At 37.5% G+C, this 12,814-nt stretch overlaps 1 protein-coding gene across 1 annotated transcript in view; it reads right to left on the bottom strand.

The window, feature by feature from the left end:
• Positions 1 to 5,992, bottom strand: part of FAM13A (family with sequence similarity 13 member A) — a 775,968-nt gene extending 769,976 nt beyond the window's left edge. Inside the window, exon 1 of the mRNA XM_053703428.1 lies at positions 5,890 to 5,992. The gene's annotated coding sequence lies outside the window, so the exon portion shown is untranslated. The remainder of the gene's footprint in view (positions 1 to 5,889) is intronic.
• Positions 5,993 to 12,814: the final 6,822 nt, after the last annotated feature.

The raw sequence follows: 12,814 nt of genomic DNA on the forward strand, positions 1-12,814 counted from the left end.
CCCTAATCTGCCGAGCGGATCTCACCGCTACTATAATAAAGTTATTAACCCCTAATCCGCCTCACTCCCGCCTCAATAACCCTATAATAAATAGTATTAAACCCTAATCTGCCCTCCCTAACATCGCCAACACCTAACTTCAATTATTAACCCCTAATCTGCCGACCGAATCTCGCCGCTATTCTAATAAATGGATTAACCCCTAAAGCTAAGTCTAACCCTAACACTAACACCCCCCTAACTTAAATATAATTTAAATCTAACGAAATAAATTAACTCTTATTAAATAAATTATTCCTATTTAAAGCTAAATACTTACCTGTAAAATAAATCCTAATATAGCTACAATATAAATTATAATTACATTGTAGCTATTTTAGGATTAATATTTATTTTACAGGCAACTTTGTATTTATTTTAACCAGGTACAATAGCTATTAAATAGTTAAGAACTATTTAATAGTTACCTAGTTAAAATAATTACAAAATTACCTGTAAAATAAATCCTAACCTAAGTTACAATTAAACCTAACACTACACTATCAATAAATTAATTAAATAAAATACCTACAATTACCTACAATTAAACCTAACACTACACTATCAATACATTAATTAAATACAATATCTACAAATAAATACAATGAAATAAACTAACTAAAGTACAAAAAATAAAAAAGAACTAAGTTACAAAAATAAAAAAATATTTACAAACATCAGAAAAATATTACAACAATTTTAAACTAATTACACCTACTCTAAGCCCCCTAATAAAATAACAAAGACCCCCAAAATAAAAAAATGCCCTACCCTATTCTAAATTACTAAAGTTCAAAGCTCTTTTACCTTACCAGCCCTGAACAGGGCCCTTTGCGGGGCATGCCCCAAAGAAAACAGCTCTTTTGCCTGTAAAAAAAAACATACAATACCCCCCCCAACATTACAACCCACCACCCACATACCCCTAATCTAACCCAAACCCCCCTTAAATAAACCTAACACTAAGTCCCTGAAGATCTTCCTACCTTGTCTTCACCATGCCAGGTATCACCGATCGTTCCAGGCTCCGAAATCTTCATCTAAGCCCAAGCGGGGGCTAGACATCCATCATCCGACGGCTGAAAAAGTCCAGAAGAGGGTCCAAAGTCTTCATCCTATCCGGGAAGAAGAGTAGATCCGGACCGGCAACCATCTTCTTCCAAGCGGCATCTTCTATCTTCATCCGATGAGGACCGGCTCCATCTTGAAGACCTCCACCGCGGACCCATCTTCTTCCGACGACGACTTCCCGACGAATGATGGTTCCTTTAAGGGACATCATCCAAGATGGCATCCCTCGAATTCCGATTGGCTGATAGTATTCTATCAGCCAATCGGAATTAAGGTAGGAAAATTCTGATTGGCTGATGGAATCAGCCAATTAGAATCAAGTTCAATCCGATTGGCTGATTCAATCAGCCAATCAGATTGAGCTCGCATTCTATTGGCTGTTCCGATCAGCCAATAGAATGCGAGCTCAATCTGATTGGATCAGCCAATCGGATTGAACTTGATTCTGATTGGCTGATTCCATCAGCCAATCAGAATTTTCCTACCTTAATTCCGATTGGCTGATAGAATCCTATCAGCCAATCGGAATTCAAGGGACGCCATCTTGGATGACGTCCCTTAAAGGAACCGTCATTCGTCGGGAAGTCGTCGTTGGAAGAAGATGGGTCCGCGGTGGAGGTCTTCAAGATGGAGCCGGTCCTCATTGGATGAAGATAGAAGATGCCGCTTGGAAGAAGATGGTTGCCGGTCCGGATCTACTCTTCTTCCCGGATAGGATGAAGACTTTGGACCCTCTTCTGGACTTCTTCAGCCGTCGGATGTCTAGCCCCCGCTTGGGCTTAGATGAAGATTTCGGAGCCTGGAACGATCAGTGATACCTGGCATGGTGAAGACAAGGTAGGAAGATCTTCAGGGGCTTAGTGTTAGGTTTATTTAAGGGGGGTTTGGGTTAGATTAGGGGTATGTGGGTGGTGGGTTGTAATGTTGGGGGGGGGGTATTGTATGTTTTTTTTTACAGGCAAAAGAGCTGAATTCTTTGGGGCATGCCCCGCAAAGGGCCCTGTTCAGGGCTGGTAAGGTAAAAGAGCTTTGAACTTTAGTCATTTAGAATAGGGTAGGGCATTTTTTTATTTTGGGGGTCTTTGTTATTTTATTAGGGGGCTTAGAGTAGGTGTAATTAGTTTAAAATTGTTGTAATATTTTTCTGATGTTTGTAAATATTTTTTTATTTTTTGTAACTTAGTTCTTTTTTATTTTTTGTACTTTAGTTAGTTTATTTCATTGTATTTATTTGTAGATATTGTATTTAATTAATGTATTGATAGTGTAGTGTTAGATTTAATTGTAGGTAATTGTAGGTATTTTATTTAATTAATTTATTGATAGTGTAGTGTTAGGTTTAATTGTAACTTAGGTTAGGATTTATTTTACAGGTAATTTTGTAATTATTTTAACTAGGTAACTATTAAATAGTTCTTAACTATTTAATAGCTATTGTACCTGGTTAAAATAAATACAAAGTTGCCTGTAAAATAAATATTAATCCTAAAATAGCTACAATGTAATTATAATTTATATTGTAGCTATATTAGGATTTATTTTACAGGTAAGTATTTAGCTTTAAATAGGAATAATTTATTTAATAAGAGTTAATTTATTTCGTTAGATTTAAATTATATTTAAGTTAGGGGGGGTGTTAGTGTTAGGGTTAAACTTAGCTTTAGGGGTTAATCCATTTATTAGAATAGCGGCGAGATTCGGTCGGCAGATTAGGGGTTAATAATTGAAGTTAGGTGTCAGCGATGTTAGGGAGGGCAGATTAGGGGTTAATACTATTTATTATAGGGTTATTGAGGCGGGAGTGAGGCGGATTAGGGGTTAATAACTTTATTATAGTAGCGGTGAGATCCGCTCGGCAGATTAGGGGTTAATAAGTGTAGGCAGGTGGAGGCGACGTTGAGGGGGGCAGATTAGGGGTTAATAAATATAATATAGGGGTCGGCGGTGTTAGGGGCAGCAGATTAGGGGTACATAGCTATAATGTAGGTGGCGGCTCTTTGCGGTTGGCAGATTAGGGGTTAATTATTGTAGGTAGCTGGCGGCGACTTGTGGGGGGCAGGTTAGGGGTTAATAAATATAATATAGGGGTCGGCGGTGTTAGGGGCAGCAGATTAGGGGTACATAAGTATAACGTAGGTGGCGGTCGGCAGATTAGGGGTTAAAAAAAATTAATCGAGTGGCGGCGATGTGGGGGGACCTCGGTTTAGGGATACATAGTTAGTTTATGGGTGTTAGTGTACTTTAGAGCAGTGTTTTTCAACCAGTGTGCCGTGGCACACTAGTGTGCCGTGAGAGATCCTCAGGTGTGCCACGGCAGACTGACAACAGTGTGACATTTTTTAAACTTTGCTTGTTTTTTACTCCCAGTGCAGGGGTAGTTTGTAGGAGGCATGGCATAACAGCACAATACATACAGTATGTGAATATATATATATATATGCTGTATTAGGCTACAATGTGTGATTTTTTTTTTTACATTTTGGGATGGTGGTGTGCCACAGGATTTTTTAATGTAAAAAAGTGTGCCACGGCAAAAAAAAGGTTAAAAATCACTGCTTTAGAGCACAGTAGTTAAGAGCTTTATGAACCGGGGTTAGCCCAGAAAGCTCTTAACTACTGACTTTTTTCTATGGCTGGAGTTTTGTCGTTAGAATTCTAACGCTCACTTCAGACACGACTCTAAATACCGGAGTTAGGAAGATCCCATTGAAAAGATAGGATACGCAATTGACATAAGGGGATCTGCGGTATGGAAAAGTCGCGGCTGAAAAGTGAGCGTTAGACCCTTTCCTGACTGACTCCAAATACCGGCGGTAGCCTAAAACCAGCGTTAGGAGCCTCTAACGCTGGTTTTGACGGCTGCCGCCAAACTCCAAATCTAGGCCATAGGATCTAGAGCATACTCTAATCTTTTAGCTGTACAGGTACATGTTTTTCAACTGCCAAATCTATCTTTCATGGAACGTACAGATAGTGAACACTAAACATATATGTATATTCCTAGCCAGGTAACACCCTGGAACGTGGAAAACGTAGCTGATCCTTGAGTCTTATACACAAACTTTTTTGTATATAGTTTTTATTTTATTTGATATGGTTTTAACTGTTTTATTTGTGGTAAAATAGCCAAAGTAAAAGTTTAAGTGTGTGTCCATTTTTACTTCCATGCCCATCTCTGCATAGTAAAAAAAAATACAAATACAATAAAATACAAATCATGTACAGTACATTAATTTTTCCTAAGTTTTCTACAATGTGTGTTTGAAAATTGTGCTTTTGGTTAAATGTATTTGCATTTATTTTTTCTTTCTCTATATCACTGGTATTCAAACCTTTCCTCAGGCCTCCCTAATCCTGAAAATCTGGCATGTTGGGGAGGCCTGAAGACAGGTTTGAAAACCAGTGCTCTATAATATAAATGTTTTGCAAATGAAGCCACACTTTGGGGTCGATTTATCGAGCTGAATTCCAGTGCCGGAATTCAGCATTACACACGAGTGCTATTTTGCGCTTGCGTGCAATCCCATTGCCGTGCACAGCCAATCACTCGCGGGCAGGAGCTGTCAATTTCCTTGGTCGGACAAGACCAGGGAGATTGAAATTCGCCACCGTTAGGGAAGCTGCGGTTTGAGAACCTGCAGTCGTAGGGGATCGAAGACTGGCAAAAGCCTTTGATAAATCGACCCCCTTTGTAGGGCCCTCCTCCCCCAGTATCAATTCCACTGTCAAGCCTAATTGAATTGCACTGGTATACTCCAATGATTATGTATTCAACACTGCAGAATATACTGTGTAGATATTATAGTAAAAATAAATGTACTGTAGTGTTATTTGTAATTTTACAGCTGCGTTTACATTTTTTAAGGATTCAAAACTAAATAAAAGTACAATAGAAGTAGGCAGCATTTGCAGAAATACGTTTTAATATAAACCATAACATTTATAATCTTAAAAATACAAGAAATGTGGGAAAATTACAACAAATAATCATAGCAGAATTACAAACAGCATACCCAGTATCCTTTCTTGTCCCTGGTAAATAACTACAAAATAACAAAATCAATCAAGATACAAAGGTTGAGGAATTTCCTAGGCAGCCTCTGTCTGCTGAGAGTGGGAGGAGGAAGCTAATTGTTTACATAGAGCAGACCGAGCTACACGTTCGGTATTTACTGCCTAAGATTCATCTTACAGTGAGACAATGATCGATAAATTGAGGTATTTTTTTGTCTCTGGAGAAAGCTTATTTGTTCATAGTTTTCGCCATCTAGAACCATTCTGCTAGTCTATATGTAATGAGCGCTATTCACAACAAATGGTGACCCAATGCCCATAGATCTCAAATGCACTGCTCAGCAAATCGCCTCCTCAAAATAACATTGGTATTTGTCAGTCTTTTAACACTGAGGAGTTATTTGAACTTATTTTAATTAAACAACTTGATTACATGCAAACACATTACCGTTTCAATAATAAATACAGAATAATATAATTATACACACAACAAAACAATAATGCTAAATGCTGCCTAGTGCCACGCCCCTTGCTTAATACAGACACCACCTGACTATAGGAAGCTCACTACTATAAACAACGTATTGTATTTATTTATCTGATTCTCATAGAAGAGAACAATGAACGCACGATAATATATGCGTTACAGCCTGGTCAGGGTTTAACCGTATGGGGTATGTGTAATGTGTTACCTCAGGAAGTGGGTGGTGGATGTATTTTTTCAGTGACGTAAGTGTGCCATAAATTATTCCAGACGTTATTTACCTTATTTATAGGCTGCTAAGAAAGAATACAGCTCAGACTGTAACTCCAAATCCGTGTTTGTAAACATGCTCCACGTGGGTACGCCATCCAGGACTTATTCACGGATGCAACTCAGGCTGGTGGTCTGCAGGGGGCGTAACGCCAGTTAGTGTAATAGCGTATATGCTGCACGTTGAAGCCCAAATTGGTTTTGTGAACTAGCGCGTAAGTTTTGAAGAAAAAGCTGTTTTCAAATGTACACGTACTCGGCACGATGCCATTAATTCTCTGATAGTGTAAAACTATAATTCATAAACTAATAATACTCCTCTCCTGCTACAGTTTTCAACCGCCACAAAAATGTGGCAGCTGTGTGGTAATAATTTTGTTCTGTATAATTCTAAAGTTCGTGTATGAAGTGCATGACCCTTTAGCACCCACAAGATATTTTTTTTTCTGAGATGGGGGGGTGCACAAATCTGCAGTGCACTGATTCTTAAACTGGATATTGCTTAAATGTACAGTAAATTCAAAATTAAAGGGACATAAACCCTACATGTTTCTTTCATTATTCAGATAAAGACAATTTTAAACAACTTTCCAGTTTACTTATATTTTCTAATTTGCTTAATTCTCTTGGCATCCTTTGTTGAAGAAGCAGCAATGCACTACTACTGGGAGCTATCTGAATGCATTAGGTGAACGTGAACCAATAACATGAGGCAAATATGTGCAGCCAATCAGCTGCTCCTGAATCTACCTAGGTATTTTCAACAAAGGATATCAAGAGAACAAAACAAATTAGATAATAGAAGTAAATTGGAAAGTTTAAAATCACATGTCCTATCTGAAGCATGAAGAGAAAAAAATTTGGTTTCATGTCCCTTTAACCCTTTCATACAGCACTTTTCCATTTTCTGACCGTTTGGGATCAAGGCTATTTTTACATTTCTGCAGTGTTTGTGTTTAGCTGTAATTTTCCTCTTACTCATTTACTGTACCCACACATATTATATACCATTTTTCTCACCATTAAATGAACTTTCTAAAGATACCATTATTTTCATCATATCTTATAATTTACTATAATACAAATGATAAAATATGATGAAAAAATGGAAACAAACACACTTTTTCTAACTTTGAACCCCAAAATCTGTTACTCATCTGCAACCACCAAAAACACCCATGCTAAATAGTTTCTAAATTTTATCCTGAGTTTAGAAATACACAATGTTTAAATGTTCTTTGCTTTTTTTGTAAGTTATAGGCAGGGCCGGATTTACATCTCAGGTGCCTGTAGGCACAAAAACCTGAAGCGCCCCCCCCACCCCCCCACCCCCCCTAGAAAAAAGTGGAAAAAATGAGGACTTTTTTTTATTATTATTTAGGACAACTAAAAATAAATATTAGATGTAAAATTACATTTTCCCTTTTATGGAGATACACAAATACACACACCAATTGCAATATTTGTTGTAATGGAAGCTACACCAAAAATCAATATTCACTTGACTCAAATGGCCATACAATTTCTATTATGTATAACAAAAACAAATCATGTTAAACTTTTAATGCAAAATATTCTAAAGAAAACCCTATTTAAAGGGACATCAAATGTGACAGTTTGCTGGGCATTTTATTATTGCACTAGTGCTTGCAGAGAAGTGTGTTAGCCTCTTGCAAAAGAGTTAAACACATAGTCAATGTCAGTTCTGAGACAGCAATACACATCTGTGCAGACCCAGATGGGCTCATAGGACATGTTTATTGACAAGCCATTAGTGTATTGCTTTTCTGGAGATGACTTTGACTATGTGCTTAACATTTTGTTGGAGTCAAACACAGTTTTGTGTAAACAATAGCAATATTAAAACTAGCAGCATGCAAGCTCATCACCATCAACAACCTGTGCAGCCAGTGGAAGAAAATATAAAATGTAGGGAAAAAAATCTTGTAAACTCTGATATTTTTGGTACAAACACACACAGATGTTACATTTATTTTGTTCTGAAATATAAATATCATATGATGTTGCTCTCAAAGGAAAACATGGAATGTTGTAGATTATATGTAATCCAGGGGTCAACAAATGTGTTTAAAATTAGAATTTAGAAATTCAATGGGAGGGGTTTAGTTTTAATCTTTGCCCCTCTCTCCTTCATGGCTCCCTCAACTGCTGTAACATATTCCCAATGAAACACTCGACTTTGTAGGCACCTGGCAGCACAATTCTTACTAAAATAAATGCCCTCATAAAAAAAAAAAAAAAAAAAAAAAATTTTTTTTTTTTTTTTTTTTTTTTTTTATTATTGACAGGCAGGCGCCCCTCACTGCAAGGCGCCTGTAGGCACATGCCTACTGTGCCTAATGGGAAATCCGGCCCTGGTTATAGGGCAATAAATACAAGTAGCACTTTGCTATTTACAAACCACTTTTCTTTCTCCAAAATTAGGGATAATTACATTGGAACACTGATATCTGTCAGGAATCCCTGAATATCCCTTGACATGTATTTTTTTTTTTAGAAGACAACCCAAAGTATTGATCAAGGACCATTTTGGTATATTTCCTGCCACCATTTCACCGCCAAATGCGATCAAATAAAAAAAAATCATTCACTTTTTCACAAACTTTAGGTTTCTCACTGAAATTATTTACAAACAGCTTGTGCAATTATGGCACACATGGTTGTAAATGTTTCTCTGGGATCTACCTTGTTCAGAAATAGCAGACATATATGGCTTTGGCATTGCTTTTTGGTAATTAGAAGGCCGCTAAATGCCACTGTCTGTGCACCACACGTGTATTATGCCCAGCAGTGAAGGGGTTACTTAGGGAGCGTGTAGGGTTGATTTTAGCTTTAGTGTAGTGTAGTAGACAACCTAAAGTATTGATCTAGGCCCATTTTGGTATATTTCATGCCACCATTTCACCGCCAAATGCGATCAAATAAAAAAAATGTTCATTTTTTCACAAACTTTAGGTTTCACAGTGAAATTATTTACAAATAGCTTGTGCAATTATGGCACAAATGGTTGTAAATGCTTCTCTGGGATTTAACAAAAGTTATAGGAAGCGCTAGTGAAAGCAGAGAGATATATATATTAGTACAAAATTGTAACTAAGGTGTACAGACTGCTCATAATAAACTGTGTAGTGAATGTTAGATAAGGATAAAGGTAATAAATAATTTATATGTATATACGTGAAGGTCAGTTTCACATAATTTATTACAATGAAGAGTTACACAAATAAAATATTGTACTAGTGGGTATAAAAGATGCCGGCATCAAACAAGTCACTTACAAAGGTATATCATAAAAAATACCTCGTAGTGTAAAATAATTACAGATACTAAAAAGTAACACAGTTAACTAAAAACAATCTAAAGATACAATGTACTATAAACAATCTAAGGATACAATAATGCAATAGAAGAATATCCAATAGGACTTAGTATCATAAAATACCAAGCAATAGAGTGAACTCAGTCCGTGTGGATATAAATGAAATAATCCACAAATAATACCAATATGGTAAAAGTAAAGTTTCTTATATGGCATACAGTGGAATCAAATATTGTCGGTGGTACATACGTGTAGTTATATGACTTCTTCTGGAACAGAGAGGATCCTGTATGTAGAGTTTATTAAACATTAATTTTCCTGTTTTCCTGAGATTTTTTTTCTGATGACTTATTTCTGTTGTGTTATATAGTTCATCAAATCTGGTCTATAAATACAGAAGCTTGAAGTAATATATTTAGCAAATCCTGGGACTGGAATTACGCATGTAGAGTACACTCGTAGACTCAATGCACCTGTCCTATTGCTAATATTACCGGATATCAGTGTATGTGCTTCTGTTTAGATCCTCTGAAATCTGTAGAAAAGAAGTGCAAGTGCTGGATCTTTGAATTTACGGGAGCCGAAAGAAAACGAATACCTATTCTAAGAGGTATATATCAGGTTATGGGACAGAATTACACATATGGAGTATACTTGTAACTTAAGAAGTGACTCAATGCACCGGTCCTATTGCCAATACTCTTAGAAAGTAGGTGGATTAGTATTTGTGGTGTGTTGGGTTAATAAACTATGCGCTGTGGGGGTAAAAGCTATGGAGTCTAAAAGAAGTAATCTCAAAAACTTCAAATGTAGGTAAGTGCTGGGAAGGATAAGACTCTTAAGCGCTACTGCTTAATTACCCGATATGGAAAGATAGTCTTACTATGTAATTGGAATCAATAAATTCTGTTTATTTTGAACAAATATAAATACAAACAGTTAGATATAAAAGTTTGAATAAAATAATGCAGTCTAAATCACTGTTAGTTAAAACAAATAGGTTGGCCAACCTAAAAACATGAGTGGAATAGGATAATCTAATATGCTATAATCTCATAGATGCGTTGAGTAAGCAAGTTGATATATTTATATATATATATTTGGCTATATTTGAACCTAGGTGAAGATTGCAGATATTTTTTGTGGATCTGATATGGGATAATTTATAATATAATATAGTATTCACAAAGAATATTTGCAATATTAGTTGGTATTAGCAATATTCAATTCAGTATAAAAAACATACAAGCAATTTCTGTCAATAGTATCAGCGTTAGTGAAAACATACACGTCTAAAAGATAACATAGAATAAAATAATCTAGTAAAATACTTGATACGTATTAAAAGAATGAGAATCTTTTTGTAGAGATCGTAGAAGTAACAGTATACTGCTTTAGTTGGTACGTATTAAAAGGATGGAAGTCTTTTTTTTGTAGAGATTGTAGGAATAACAATAAATTGTTTAAGTATTGGTATTATGTCCTCCGTAAGCGTTTATGTGTGGGCGTGTCACAAAACAAGCTTTTGAAATCGGCAAAATGAAGTTATAAAGTATTGCTTTATGTTTAGAGCAATCCGCTCTTCACATGAATTTCCTTAGTGGGTACAGGTGTTTTTAATCTTACCAGTTGTTCTGTAGTAATCTTTTCTTGTGTTAAGTCAGTCTCTGGTGTAGTTGGTATGGATCAGAGACCGTAATCACTGTTGCAGGTGTCTTTAGCGGTTTTGCAGCGTCTCGTTGGTCTGTCTCCGTTGTTTTGATTATATTGTTTAATCCTTCTTCTTGTGTGCCTGTTGTCCACGCTGTGTGGTCGTGGTGGAGCGGGTGCTGGGGTAACTATGATAGTATGTGATTACCGTTACCACTCTTGACCGCTGGTTGTTCTGTTCTTTGGGTCGGTATAATTATTCCGTACTCTATTTGTTTCAGAGTAATTTTCTTTGCAGGTATCAGCAGGTTTCTTATTGCCTGATTTTGTTGAACGTACTTCTGTTGTTTCTTGGCGGTCCGAAAAAATGGACTAGTTGGTTTGCGGTTTGTTTGTAGAAACGCTTCTTGTGCCTTTCAAGCGTTATGTTGTTGATTAGATGTTGGCTTTGCGGTCCACTTCGAAAGTGGACTTATGGAAATCTTCTGATTTGGACTCCTTGCCCAGTGTGCTTAGAGGAATGTGGCTGCACCTCACTGATGAGGCCCATAGGAGGCGGAAACGATCATCTGGGGTTGTCATGTTCCTTGTTCAGAGGAGAATTGCCTGGTATTTCTGGGCTGGACTGACCTTAATTGGCGGGATCAGACTGATATACTTAAGGAAAGTTTTCCTTTGTGAAAAGCACACTGGTCTAAAAGAGGCTGCTTCCGGGTGGTAAATCGCCATAGAACTAGCTGATGAGCTGTTGTTCGTTCCTGGTAGAGCGCTTCTCTTTTTGTATGATATATATATATATATATATATATATATATATATATATATATATATATATATATATATATATATATATATAAGAAATATATAGAGGTTGAAGGGGTGGGGGGTCAGTCTGTCAGTGCTCAGACCATACGCCACACATTGCATCAAATTGGTCTGCATGACTGTCGTCCCAGAAGGAAGCCTCTTCTAAAGATGATGCACAAGAAAGACCGCAAACAGTTTGCTGAATAAAAGCAGACTAAGGACATGGATTTCTGGAACCATGTCCTGTGGTCCAATGAGACCAAGTTAAACTTATTTGTTACAGATGGTGTCAAGTGTGTGTAGCGGCAACCAGGTGAGGAGTACAAAGACAAGTGTGTCTTTGTACAGTCAAGCATGGTGGTGGGAGTGTGATGGTCTGGGCCTGCATGAGTGCTGCCGGCAATGGGGAGCTACAGTTCATTTAGGGAACCATGAATGCCAACATGTATTGTGACAAACTGAAGCAAAGACTGGGCCGCAGGGCAGTATTCCAACATAACAACCCCAAACACAACCTCCAAGATTACCACTGCCTTGCTAAAGCAGCTGAGGATAAAGGTGATGGACTGGTCAAGCATGTCTCTAGACCTAAACCCTATTGAGCACAGTGGAGGCTCCTCCATATGTGCACTGTCACACGTGAACCCCCAGGGGGCAGAGGAGTGGGGAAAAAATGGGCAGACAAAAAAAATATGAAAAATTTTAGTTTTATTTTTTATGTATATTATTTTATATTGTATTTATTAATAATGTATTATTTGTGTGCAGTGTATACTATCATCATGATGCCAGCTTAAGCTGCTTAGCTATATATATATCATCATATTTTCATTATTTTGGTTGGTACCAGGTACATTTATCAGGCAGGAGGCAGGAGCTAGGACCGGGTGGACTTCAGTGTGTGCTGACGTCTGTGACGTCACACACACCACGGCACTCGTCGCACTGCTGCCTGAGGGGGCTGAGAGAGGCTGAGTCTGTGAGTCATAGATTGACAGTCAGGCTCCAGTCTCCACCCTTCACTCGCACGTGCGGTAAGGAGCTCTATATGCCTGCACAGTGATCGCAATGTATTCACTGTGCAGGCGTAGCTCCTCCCCAGCCTCATGCCTATAGAGGCATAATCGCACAGGCTGAAC

The sequence above is a fragment of the Bombina bombina genome, chromosome 2, assembly GCF_027579735.1.
Source record: "Bombina bombina isolate aBomBom1 chromosome 2, aBomBom1.pri, whole genome shotgun sequence".
Lineage (NCBI taxonomy): Eukaryota > Metazoa > Chordata > Amphibia > Anura > Bombinatoridae > Bombina > Bombina bombina.